Genomic DNA, 13,686 nt, shown 5'->3' with positions numbered 1-13,686 from the left:
TGAATCTCAGGCAGGTCTTGATCCTGACTCATGGCAGGGTACTTCTGGCAGAACTCCCTACTAGTGTGTTTCTCTTGCTGCTTGGCTGACCTTGGGTGGAAGTAGCAGGGCCAGCCATGTGCGACTGAGCCAAACTGCACTGGACATCCAGTCTTAGATTGCTGCTTGTCTCTTCTACGTGGCACGTGGTCAGCACTTTCCAGTATGTTTACACATGACACCATCAATAAATGCATTAAGAGTGACAAACATTTCCCTGGGGGGTAATGAAGACAAGGAACCATGTGCTGTAAATATTGGGTGCTTAAAAAACAGGAAACATTGTTTCCTTAGCATTGCTGTCTTGTCAGGATAATTTATACCAGGAGCTGTGTCTCGGTGCTGTTCACTAAGACGCATCCTTGTGGTGACACAAGTCTGATTTGCATGAAGAATACAACATGTCCTGGGGTAACTGATGTAAACTAAAAGGGTAGGCACAGCACTGACATCAATAGGATCTCTTATCTCAGCTGCTCAAAACAGCCTAGATCAGTCACTGCCAAATGCAGCTAGCACGTCAGTTTTCATTTTTAAGTTTCAGTGGCAGAAAACATTCCTTATTTCAGAGCTCTGCCTTGGAATGAAATGCTAGGAGAGAGATTCTCCAGGGCCGCTTCACTTGTTTTTGCTGCTGGCGTTTAGGTTCCACCTTTTGCTAGCTTAGACACTTGATTACTTTCTCTTTGATCACATGCAGGGGTGTGTGAGTGTGTGTGTGGTGTGTGTGTGTGTGAAATAGGCAGACCCAAGCTTGTGGGAATACTGGTAGTTCAGAAGAAACCCCAGGGGGGAGCATTTCATCAACAGACTCCATTTCTGAGGTGACAACAGAAAAGGAATCCATTCCTAAACTTCCATATTTTCTTCGTAGTGTTCCTACTCCATCTTTCCTGGAAGACTTATGGGCCTCAAAGGGTTGGACAAATATCAATATCATTTACACATTTTTTGCACCTGAGTGCATTGCTTTGCCTAACTCCATTGATGAAGACAAGTCCAGACAAGGTGGTATGACAGAAAATGGTTTATTAGTGCAACATTTTGGCCTGTAGCCCTGGCACTTAAGGTGTTGATCTTATCAGATCTCCTAAACTAAGTAGTGTTGGGCCTGTTTATTACTTGACTGGGAGACCTCCACGGAGAAGTGGGGCATCACAAGAAGTGGTATTGATTCTTAACAAGGTGATACTTTCCCTTGTAAGTAGTGAACCAGCTCTTGGGGCACTGGTGCTGGAAAGGTGCCATTTGGATGAGATGTAAAACCCGGGTCCTGATCATGAAAATGAAAAGCATAAAAACAAATAAGTGAAATCTAAGGTTTTCGAAGGCGTCTGAGGGAGTCAGTCACCCACAGCTTGTTGACTTTCGGTGGGATTGGGGCACCTAAATCTATTAAGTTTCTTTGAAAATCCCAGCCCAAATAGGCATTTTTGAACTTCTAAAGTGGTTTGGTTCAGATTTGTGCAATAGTTTGGTCCTCTTACTTTATCCTAACTGGATGGCCTGGACTGATCTCTACCTTACCTACAGGTCTAATGTGAAGAGCGTTGGTTGGTGCTGAGTACTGACGTGCCCAGCCATGTTGTGTGTTACTACAGATGCAAACAGTCACATGGTAATGCTAACACTTTAGGACTGTATATGACTGTATCGTAGTAGCCATAGATTGTAAGAGCAGAAGGGACCACTGTGATAATCGTATAACACAGGCTAGAGGCTTTAACCCAGTGATTCCTGCATCAAACTCATAACGCTGGCTGAGCTAGAGCATATTGTTTCCAGTATGATTTCCAATGCATCCTTCATACTGTACGTTTTCTGGGACTGTATATTCATCTGTGCCCAGCACACTGAGATCTTCATCCTGACTTTGGCCTTTGGGCAGGATATGAGAGAGACCAAGTGGGGGAGGTAATAGCTTGTATTGGCCCAACTGCCGTTGGTGAAAGAGACGAGCTTGCGAGCTCACACAGACCTGAAGAAGAGCGCTGTGTTAGCTTGAAAGCTCGTCTCTTTCACCAGCAGCGGTTGTCCCAGTAAAGATATTACCTCACCCACCTTGTGTCGCTAATAATTATTTCATCACATTAGAATGGATCCAGTCTCCTCTCAGTTGCTGAATTGCTCATAGGACTTAGAGGCAGAAAAGACATATTAGAACTTTAACTCTTGTCCATGAATGTCTCTGTAAAATGGAGATACGACTGCTGCTGTCCTCTCCCTTTCTTTGTTCTGACTCTAAGCTCTTTGGGGAGGGACTTTCTCTCACTGTGTGCATGTGCAGCACCTAGTACACTGGGGCCCCTGAACTCTATGTAATATACATAATAATCTATTCTTCAGCCCCTTTTCCAGTCCGGTATAAAAATCCTCAAATGATGGATCTTCCCCATTTTCCTTGAGAGACTAATCCACATTCTATTAGACGTCACTTGGTAGGAAGCTTTTTTGCCAATATTCAGTTATATGTCACCTTGTAGAATAACCCAGCATTGCATTTCCATCTGTATGTCTGTAGCTAATACTTGTCGTTATCAGCTTTGTATGAAGCATCAGGACAGACGGTAAGCCACATGTCCCCTCTAGGATGATCGTAACATTGAGCTGCTTCTCACTAAGGGCCTGATCCAAAGCCTAACTTTGTCATGGCTAGTCTTTCTGTTGGCTTCAAGGGCTTTGCGTCAGCCCCATACACCTTAAATACCTGTGACAGAGAGAAACCATAAAGGGAAATATAGAAATATGAAGGTGTCTATCCATAAGGCTTTTTTGTGCTAGAGGGATAGTGTAGCATGATCAGCATGATCAGCTTAAGTACTGATTGCATTTGTGCTGACATACCAGGGAGTAAACTAAACTCCTTATCTGATAAGGAAAGAGACACTTGATGAGCTATATATAGTCAGATTTCACAGCTGTAACACATCAATTATATGCTCCTGGATACCATTCTCTCATGGTATTTTCTCACACTGTGTGTGGCATTACAATAAACCCCATCATTACAGACTGATGATTAGAAATTGGAAATTATCGAGGTCCCTCACACAGAGGTTGAAAACCCATTAAGGGATTTTAAAAGTGCCAAGAAACTTAGCAGAGAGGGAGGTCTCCAGGCTCTTTGCACTGGCCAGGGGAGGAGGACAGGTATTCCAGAGACAGTCACAGAGGCAAAAAATACAGTCCCTATTCTGGACTGTTATTAAAATAATTCCACACCAGGCCCATAACTTCTGGCTGAGCTAGAGCTGTTCTTTTAGAAAGATATGTCCAGTCTTGATATAAAGACTCCAGATGATGAAGAACCCACCACATCCCGAGGTGAGTTGTTACAATGGTTAATTATCCTCACTTGAATATTTGTCCCTTATTTCTAATCTGAATTTGTCTAGCTTCATCTTCCAGTCACTGGATTCCATTATGCTATTGTCTGCTACTAGATTAATGTGCCCTCCTACAGTCAGAAATCTTTTCCCATGTAAGGGTTGACCATGATCAAGTCACCTCTTAACTTTCTCTTTGATAAGCTAAGTAGTTTGAACTTCTTTAGCCTCTCACTGTAAGGCAGGTGTTCCATCCTCCTCATTCTTGTACCTCTTCTCTGAACACTTCTCAAGTTTTCAACATCCTTTTGGAAGTGGGGACACCAGAGCAGGACACAGTATCAAGCAATGGTCTCTCTGTTGCCGTATTCAGAGGAACTACCACCTTCCTACTCTTACTTGAGCTTTTCCTGCTTATACATCCAAGTCTCATGTTCACCCCCTTAGCCACAGTGTTGTGCTGGGAGCTCATGGTCAATTGGATATCTGCCATGGCCTCCAAGTCCTTTTCAGAGTCCCTGCTTTCCTGGGTACAGGCTCTCATCTTGTAGGTATGACCTGTGTGCTTTGTTCTTTGCTGTATGACCTTGCATTTGGCTGTATTACAATGCATGATATTCAAGTGAGCCCAGCTTACCCAGCGATCCAGATCATTATGTAGAACTGATCTGCCCTTGTCCACCAATCTTTGTGTGAGAGCTCCCTCTGTTACCTCAGGTCAGTTAGCATCGCTTGTCTGAAGGTCTTTTCTGTTACTCTAAACCTCTAATGTGATCACTTCTTGGTTTTCCTTAGACCATGGTTATATTTTCCAGTAGGATAAGAAGTATCAATACATTTCAATTCCATTGCACCTTTCATCCAGTGATATTAACTCACTCTATAGACAATGGGTAACCAATGCCTCTCCGTGGTAGCCATAATACCCATTTTACAGGTGAGTAACCTGAGCCTCAGAGTGCATAAGTGCCTTTCTCCAGAACACACAATGAGTTAGTGACAGAAGCAGGACTAGAACCCAGGACTCCTGGCTTCTAACCCCTTGCATACGTGCTCACTCTCTCTCTCTCTCTCTGTCATATAATATTGTTAGCCCTTTTGGGCAACAACTGTGGCACTACCTTGCCTTTTACTGCCATCCCATTGCTCACTCTGTTTGTGCATTCTACCCCCATCCTCTATCTATCTTATTTGTTTAGAGTGTGAGCTGTTCCGCGCAGGGACTTTGTGTTCTGTGTTTGTGCAGCACACATCACATGGGGGTCCTGGGCCATGACTAGGGCTCCTGCACACTATGGTAATATAAATAATAAATTCAGGTGGGAAATATCCTCTGGGAATCTAGGAACAGCAACCGCCAGTAAGATACTCTGGATTGAAAGGGCAGCCTTTATGCCTATATCAAGACAGATATAAACATCCTTTGTGTTGTCCTCAAAATAGCTCTCTATAGGGAAGATAGAGTTAGAATAATCATTGTGTAAAAGGTGCCCCCCAAAAGCTTCTCCCCATGCATTGTATCACTGTATATTTTGACAAGATATTCATCTGCTTTATGGAAAGTTCACAGAAGGGCTCAGCAATATTTCCTTATAGATAGGCTTGGGAGGATTAGATTTGTACCAGTAAATGTCTATGTCACTGTAGACACACAAACCGATGAAGAAATGTTTAGTCAATTGATAATAATTGAAATTTACTGATAGGCAATTCAGGCAAATGCTGTTTGAGAATTAGTTTATTTTAAGGATATTTATTATGTCTATTTTGACATGTGATGTTGACAACTTGTATTTTAACAGATATGAAGCTTTAACGTTTTGAATCCCAGTGTCGACTCTTATGAAATAATTGTTGCCTGCCCTGCCCATTATTTTACACACCAGTGAAAATTTAAAAAATAAAAATTGAAAAAATGTTTAAAAATGAAGATCGATATTCTCTGTCAATATTATAAATCAATAACAATTGAATTCTGCCAAGGCCTGGTGTGCTGATTGCACAGCAGAATGCCATTGTGCAAGAAGGTAGAAGGGCCATGACTCAAGTTGAGCAAAGACAGGCCATGTGACCTCTAGGGCTATTTCAACTCCCGTTTAGACACCCAACTAAATGGGCAGCGTGTTGCGTGTGGAACCCTGCTCAGAAAGAAGGGAGCAAATCATGCAGTGATGATTTCCCCGGCTTCCTTTGGCTCTCAAAAGTCTTGTGTTCCTATATGTTACTTTGTTCACTTATACATTGCTGTACTCTGACTTCCCCTTTCCCAACAGAAGAGCATGGAACACAGACTGCAAGAAAAATTAATTTTTGATAGATACCTGATTCACAAGTGTCTAATGTAGTGCCTTCTAGCATTTTAAGACCAGTGTATAAGTGTGTGCAAACCCGACACTAGCAATAGCTGACCAAGCTTTAGTCACTGGCATTGACATTGGTGTGTACATGACATGCCTGCACACCATGGTTTGGATATGTTTCCTTTAGGCAGACCTTAAAAAACCCAGGAATTTTCCAGAGCTGTGAAAACTCTTTGCTGGGAGCATCGTAAGCCAAGTTCTTCGTCCCAGTTCTGGCTTTCTCTGTGCTGCTAAGACAGTGCTGAGCTCCAGGAGAGCTGTGTACAGGGACAGCTGAGGAATCACTCTGATAGACACTCCCGGAGGCCGTAGGAAAGAAAGCTACAGTTCAGAGGGCTGGGATGGGGCCTGCCGCTTTGTTCACTCCCAGGGCTGAGCTCCTGGGGAGACCCTACCGTGCAGCAGAGGGTTGTCTTTGCATGGACAAAACATTGGGAAAAGTGACAGTAAGGATGCCCAAGATGGCAAGGGTGGCCTCTTTGTGACCTCTGAGCAAGGCTGATGCCATGTGTCTCTGATGGTGCATAAACAGCAGAGGGAAGGCGGGACTGTTTCAGTGTCCAAAGGGTATTTATTATTTGAATAGGAAATTCTGCTATCTTATCTGGGCTTTGACAAGGGAATCTGCATCCTCCTCTTGCGTATCCTACCCAATTACAAGAATTATAATTAGGGACCAGCCATTCCCTGGAGTCCATTGCATCAGACTAGAAGGGCTTTTCAGAGGAGGACAGGGGAGTCAGCGTAAATATTTTGATGCTAAGACTGAGTAGGTTGGTTTATGTGCTGCTATATGGCCGAGCCCATTCTGAACACTGTCCGCAAGCTGTAAGCCCCTCAGCATTGCACAGAATCTTCCGGAGAGGAGCATGTAGGATGGGAAGGGGGTTAGGATGCTGCCCCACTTGTACAGACCCCTGGAAAAGTCCCTGCAGCAAGGAGTGGTGGGGAAGAGCCATATTAAGAAAGGTGGCCAATCTGCAGGAAAAGCTTCACAAAGGTTCTGTTCCCTCGGGGAAGCAGCATTAACTCCCTCTGCATGACTTGCCCTCCTCCCACGGCCGATGGCCAAAGTCTGCAGGGCTATTGGTGCTGCTGCACTGACAGGGCTGGGGATGGGGTGGCTTGATGGGGGTCTGGTGAAGGAAACTGTGTAGGCTACACACCCTGTGGGTCCCCAGCTATTCAGGTCTGACCTCTATGCAGTATCCCAGCCAGAGGGCTGTTGGGGAGAACACTCAGACCCCTCTGCTCCATTGAAACCACTGAGTTCTTACACTAATTGGTTCCCCTCCATCCAGGAGGAGATTATTAGGGCTGATAGTAAAGCAGGAATTTCTGCACATGGCAGAGTGGTCAGGGTCTCTGCGGTGTGTGTATCATCTATCAGGCTAACATCCTGGGATGGAGAGAGACCCCCAGCTGCGATGAGCCTGGTTGTCCTTCTCCATGTTCCATGTCTTGTAACTCTAGGATGCTTTCAATGCACAGAGAGAAGTGGAAATGCTGCTGAGCTCGTTCTGGCTTCTTTTCAATCTCTCGATGTCTGTGCACTGGTTATCTAGGACACGAGTGGGCAGCGGAACGATGCAGTCTGATTGGCACCGCTGGGGGCAGTGGGCAGAGTCAGCCTATTGCCGACTGGGCAGGCGGGATCAAATAGGGGACCTTTGGAGCTCCGTGCATGAGCCTTTAGAGCATGAGCTAAAAGCCAGCCGGCTGTTAGCTAAGGCTGTAGAGCAGACTCATTTAACTCTCTCTAAGTGGTCTCGGTGCCACTAGACGGGACAGAGCACCGCACCCGGGAGGTGTGTGGGTTGCATCTGGATTGGCAGATGTGTTTCTGCGAGGCACAGCAAAAATGAAATGCTACGGAATCGAAGTTGCACTGGCTGATCAGGGAGTTTGTACTTTAGAAAAGTTCTGAGTAGGAAATTAATAAATTACTGGTGAGTTAATTGTGCTAGCATGGGAAAATAGTCCTGATGGCTATCGAAGGTTTAAGAAGCAATTCAGAAAGAATTGTTTGTATACATATAATTACACTGACAATGTAGATAAGATAACCTCATTTCTATTACAGGCTAGAGTTTGTTAACTGGAATGTAACTAAGTTATTTGCACACACACGCATACAAACAATATACACAAGCTCACACAAACACACTAGTCTGCATTTGTCTTTGGCAGAGAATGCAAGCTATGACAAACAAATTCTTTATCACTCTAACTGTCTGTTATCTTTTAAGGTCAAATTTTCAAACCAAACCACCTGAATTGCACCTGCGAAATAACACAATTGCACAAAGACCCATGCTCAGTGCCAGGTAGGCTGCTGTGCGCACACAGATGCGGGTGTGACAGGCTGAGTGTATGCATGCAAATTGGAGTTCACTTGGATCATTAGAAAATATGGCTCCAAAGTCTTTTGTCAGGGCAATATAACAGAATACCTGGGCCAACATGCCTGCTACACTATGCATCTAGGACGCTTATGAAGTATCTGTCTGTTCCATGCTGCCTTCCACAGCGTCCAGCAGAGTCCTGCAAAGAATTGAATTAAACAGAACTAAAGAGTAAAGCAATCACGGGTACTTAAAGCTCTTGTATACGCTGACCTTACCCGCGGCCCTAGTATTTGTTGCCTTCCTCAGCATGTTATGTCTGGTCGTAACTCCTGATCCTGCCGACCCTTTTCCAACTGGTAGAGCGCTCACTCCTGCGAGTAGTCCCCTCGGAAGCCTGCACGGTCCGGTGCCAGAGGGCGTTTGGAACGCCTGGTGGTAGGAAGCATTTTCACACATAGTGCTCACTGCTAGCTGCACCGTTCCCAGCGGGGACCGCAGCAGGTGACTGTTCCTTGTGCTTGCATCAGTCGCGGGATGTGGAGGAGGGGATGAAAAATGACATCTGCGTTTAACAAGAGCCGAAATGAATGGCAAGCAGGGAGAGGGATCTGTGGGGTCTTCTACCAGGCTCCATCCCCACAGCTCTTCAGTAGGGCACCAAGTGAGGACTAGAGCTGTGGGAGTAACCCATATCTGTGGTCAGTGGCTGAACTAGGAAGCTTTGAAAAATTTCATTTTGGGTTGAACAAAAAAACCCACATTTTGTTCAGCCCAAAATGCAATGGTTTGTTTGAGTTTTTTGACTTAAAAACTTCTAGTAAAATTTTAAACAAAAAGGGGTTTTGAGTTGAAAGATTGAAACGCTTCCATTCTTTTTTCTGAACAATTCCCATGACGTTTCAGTTGATCTGAATCTGCAGGTTTTGGTGAAAAAAAGTTTAATCCAATAAATGGTGTGTAGCACCAGTGCTAACCACACCCCTGGCAAGACAAGCCCTCGCCGGCATGGCAGAGTGGGGACCTGGCTTTCCAAATGAACCCTTCCACGCCTGGATCTCACCCCTCTTCCCCAGGTCTTTGCAAACAGCTTCATGCATGTGTCATGCCTGACTTCCAATTCAAATATTAAAATAGCAATGAGAGGGAAGCAGCTCCCGCACATGGCAGCAGGGGAAGACCAGGAAATCCCCCTTCAAAATTAACCCTTCCCCTAACTTTCAGTGCGAGAAACATATGTGCAGCAGATAAGAGGAGAAAGGGAATAGGTAGGAAAAGCCAGGACCCAAGCTAAAGCAGGAGTAAATGACAGTCAGAGATTTTGCCACACATAAACCAACTACAGCCGGAGCTCAGGCACGTGTGGGAGAGCTGGTGCAGTCTGAAACGTGGAGCAAGGAGGCTTTTAGTATTTTAGGATTAAATTCAGTCCTTTGTAGAGGACCTGCATAAGGTCTAGGCACCATTAATTTCACCCTTAGGGCCTGTCTTCTCACAGAACAAGAGCAGCATTGGCAGCTCTAGCGAGTTCCACTCCAGCAAAGGGTTTGGCCCCGGTGGGAGCCAGTCCTGGCTGGATAGGAGATGCCCCAGCCCTCTTGGGAATTTCAGCCCTGCCTGGGGGAAAACCCCACTCTGACTGGCCACCCCCCTGGGGAAGAACAGCCAATCCAGGCTGCTGGAGGAGGCAGGCAGAGGCCTCCCCGCCCCCTGGAGCCAGGAGATTTTGGGGAGAGGAGGGAGGAGCAGAAAGAGCCCAGCCGCTCAGGGCATCTCTGCTTCCCTCCTTCCCTCTACCCATCACTGCACTACCCAGCCTGGAAGTGGAAGAGGGGACTCTGCTGCAGCCCCCCACAGGCTGGGGTGAGGGGACGGTGTCAGAGAGCCCCTGGAGCTGCAGGAGGAGCAGAGCTGAGGGGGCGGGGAGCAGATCAGATGGGGGACTAGGGAGGTGCATCATGAGTTGCTGGGCTGGAGGCCAGGCCATTGTGGAGGTAATTAATTCATTCGAATTGTGGAGCCAGAGAACTCCTGCCGTGAGGGCCTAGTGTGTAAGTTTGGGAGAGCTGCCAGCACTGTCACACACTCATGGGGGAGGGGGCAAGGGGGAGTTCAACAATTAAAAGACAGATACAGAATTATAATCTCTCTCTATCTTTTTCCCATTTGCATGATTTTGGGGCCAATTTAATGATTTTTTGAGCTTTGACACACGGTTTTTGAGCATCTGGGGTTGGCACTATAGAATGTTCTTGTGTGAGCTAACACAGGGTAACTAGGGTGAGGTAGAATCCCAGTGAAGATCAGGCAGTTTGAGGTTTTAACACCTGTTAGCAGGTCTGTGTAAACCCTGGGCTTCCCCCGACTGTTTACCCTGACATGCTAACGTGGGTGAAAACGACATTCTGCCTCGTCACTAGGATTTTACCTCGTGTTAGTTACTATGTGTTAGTTAACAGATGTTGTTTCCTAGTGAATTTTCCAGTCCTCTGCACACTTAACTTTACATACACAACTAGTTCCATTGAACTCAATGGAATTACTTGTGCATAAAGACAAGCATGTTCTCAAGTGTTTGCAGGAGCACATCTTTGGACTATAAGTTCCTCAAGCCAGGCACTTTGTTTTCTTGTTGTATTTGTTTGGACTTCTTTTTCAGTGTCAGGTGAATAAGAGTAAATAACTTGTGGTTTCAGATGAGTTTTGCTGTGAGGTCTGGAGTTTGTTTGAACCTGAAATCCAGGGTGGAAAGCAAGGGGAATAATCCTGTATGAAGAGAAACTGAGAAAAAATTGGCACAAAGCTGAGAACCCAAATCACGGGGCTTCACTCACCTCTGCTGCAGAAGCGCTCATGAGATCCTGCCCAGATTTCGTTAACTTTCCGTAGTCCCGTGTCTTTACATTCCTATTTATTAATTGACGCTAAGAAAGATGTCCCGCACCCAGTAAAGTATCGTCTCTGCGCTTTTCATGCTGAAGCTCCTCCCAACGTCTAATCTGGCGGTTTCATTGGCAGCTTCTCTTCTGTTCCATAAGGATAAAAGTAACTGGGCTCTCTGAACATCATATAACCATGGGGGGCCCTTTAAGATCACAGAGCCCAGAATAGCTGTACCATCAGCACTGCAATTCTCTGGGGTTGTGTGATCTGTAGTCACAGTCACATCTCTTGGCAGGCAAGTGTGGCTTAGAGATCTGAACAATGCCATAGTTCACCTCCTTTGAATTGTAGGCTCACCTGCCAATGGTGCCCCCTCTGTCTTTCATCTTTCCCAAGGAGATAAACTGAGGCACATGCAGGTTACTGTGCTACTCATATATCAGAGAGTTTAAAATGTGAGGCTCTGTCTGCCCTGCATGGACACTGAAGATCCTACATAGTAGGTGTTTGTCACCTAGCCTTAGCCACATTCCCCCTTCCTCCAGCTGCTGGGCATTGCACATTCCGGTGGGAGACTGTCTAGATGGTCCGTGATGTGCTTTGGGGTGAAAGCTGCTACACACAGACACATTCCAAAGAAATCTCCTCTACGTATGTTGTAAAATGATGTCCATTTATCCGTCTTACCACCCCATCTTCAAAGCCTTCACCTCTCCAGTCTGCATTGCGCCTTGATGTTGCTTCTGTTTTCCAAGTATCATGGCCTACATTTTCATAGATTCCATGGCCAGAAGGGACCATTGTGATCATCTAGCCTGGCCTCCTGTATCACTGGCCAGAGAACTTCCCCCAAATAATTCCTAGGGTGGATCTTTTAGAAAAACATCCAAAAGTGACTAGTGACTCTGGGTGCCTCAGCTCTGGGGTACCTAACCTGAGACAGATAGAAGGGACTGGATTTTCAAAAGGGCTACTCACCCAATAAATCCCATCACAGTTAATATTTAATAAACATGAACTTGGTGGCCTAATTATTTTTGAAAATCCTGGCCAAACTCTTTGGACCAGAAACATATTATTATTGTAGTTGCCAAGATGTGCTAGGACAGTGGTTCTCAACCAGGGGTACTCAGAAGTCTTCTCGGGGGTACATCTCGACACTGTGTCAAGTCCTGCTGCAGCCCCCCACCAGAGCCTTTCACTGCCATGTGTAGCCACGCACCACAGTGTGGATGCAGCGTGTAGCTACGCACCACAACACACACGCTGCCACAAGGGTAGGCAGGGCCTTAGTGTTTCTGCATTTGTGAGGAAATCCACTCAGGCAATCTTAACTCAAAGTTATCAAACTTCCCCATGTGGGAGTATAAATAAAACTCTGCAGCTCTGCGGGAGAAAAACAGGAGCATTAGTCAGCACCACTCCGGGGGGGAGCCAAACAGAAGGAATCCGGACACAGTCTCCTCCAGAGAGGGTGGAAAATGCACTGTACAAAATATTTTCACAGAGCAGGAAAGTGCTGCATTCTTTGCATGACAATGGCGTTGTGTCAGTGCCTGAGATCACAGCCCTGACTCAGTTCAGTGCTGGGGGCAGGGAGGGCATAGCAAGTGGCGGGGGGGGGGGGGGGGGAGGGTGATTGTGGATCAGGGCCTGTGCTGCTAACTGTAAGATGCTCTCAGAGGTTCCAAAGAAAACACAAGGTCATTGTTTTATTTTTCCTGAAAGAACTGTTCCTGATGGATTGCCTGGCAGTGTAAATACTGCCCTTGGGTCACGTGCATGCAGCGTGAGCACAGTGGGCTTGCGTTCCCTGGCACAGATGGACACTTCGCCTGCAACAGCCTCTGAGGCACCTGGGAGAGCAGCATTCAGCTGCTTTACGCCATGTGCTTCCCACAGCCTGGCGTTCCACAGCTCTGCCTGATGGGGAACTGTGCAGCATCTGATCCCAGTCATTAGCACATCTCTGATATTAAGAAACAGCAAAGGACAGACTGCACCTAACCTTGCATAATCTGGGGAGGGGGCTGTAAGGAGCCTTCCCTCCCCCCTTGGCATCGCCATGGAAGATACAGGTACAACTTCAGACTGGGTACTCTTCTGATTGTCTTCTGCTATCACTCCTAGCCACTCCACAGGGTGATGGAATAGCAGGTGTAGCCCTGACGCCCTTTGCATCAGCCTGCCTTGCTGGCTAGATATGCGGGAGACATCACGTTGCACTGTCTTAGAGGATGATGGGCATGCTCTCCATGTGCGCTGGGAGGCACTGTGCTCCCAGAGCTCCTCCCGGCACAGCACTGTCCTGTGCTGCCATCAACACGGGGTTAGGTCTGCAAGGCCCAATCTGGCCCTAAACCTGGGCTCCTGTGATTTGTAGTACGTAGGACAGGTCTCTTATTGACACCCTGGCACTGACAGGAGACAGAATGCAAGTGAAGAGGCTCGTGGGTCTGTACAGAAACCTTCTATTTTTACTTTGGGATAGAGGCTGCATCTCCGTCTATGTTTGGAAAGCCTAGCACAGTGGCCCTAACCTTTGCAGACTACTGTACCCCTTTCAGGAGGCTGATTTGTCTGGCCTACCCCCAAGTTTCACCTCACTTAAAACCTTGCTTGCTTACAAAATCGGACATAAAAATACAAAGTGACCCAGAACACTGTTACTGAAAAATTACTTAGTTTCTCATTTTTACCATATAATTGTAAAATAAACCAATTGGAATATAA

Source organism: Natator depressus, chromosome 19 (genome assembly GCF_965152275.1).
Source record: "Natator depressus isolate rNatDep1 chromosome 19, rNatDep2.hap1, whole genome shotgun sequence".
Classification (NCBI taxonomy): domain Eukaryota; kingdom Metazoa; phylum Chordata; order Testudines; family Cheloniidae; genus Natator; species Natator depressus.
Note: the sequence above shows the minus strand (reverse complement) of the source record.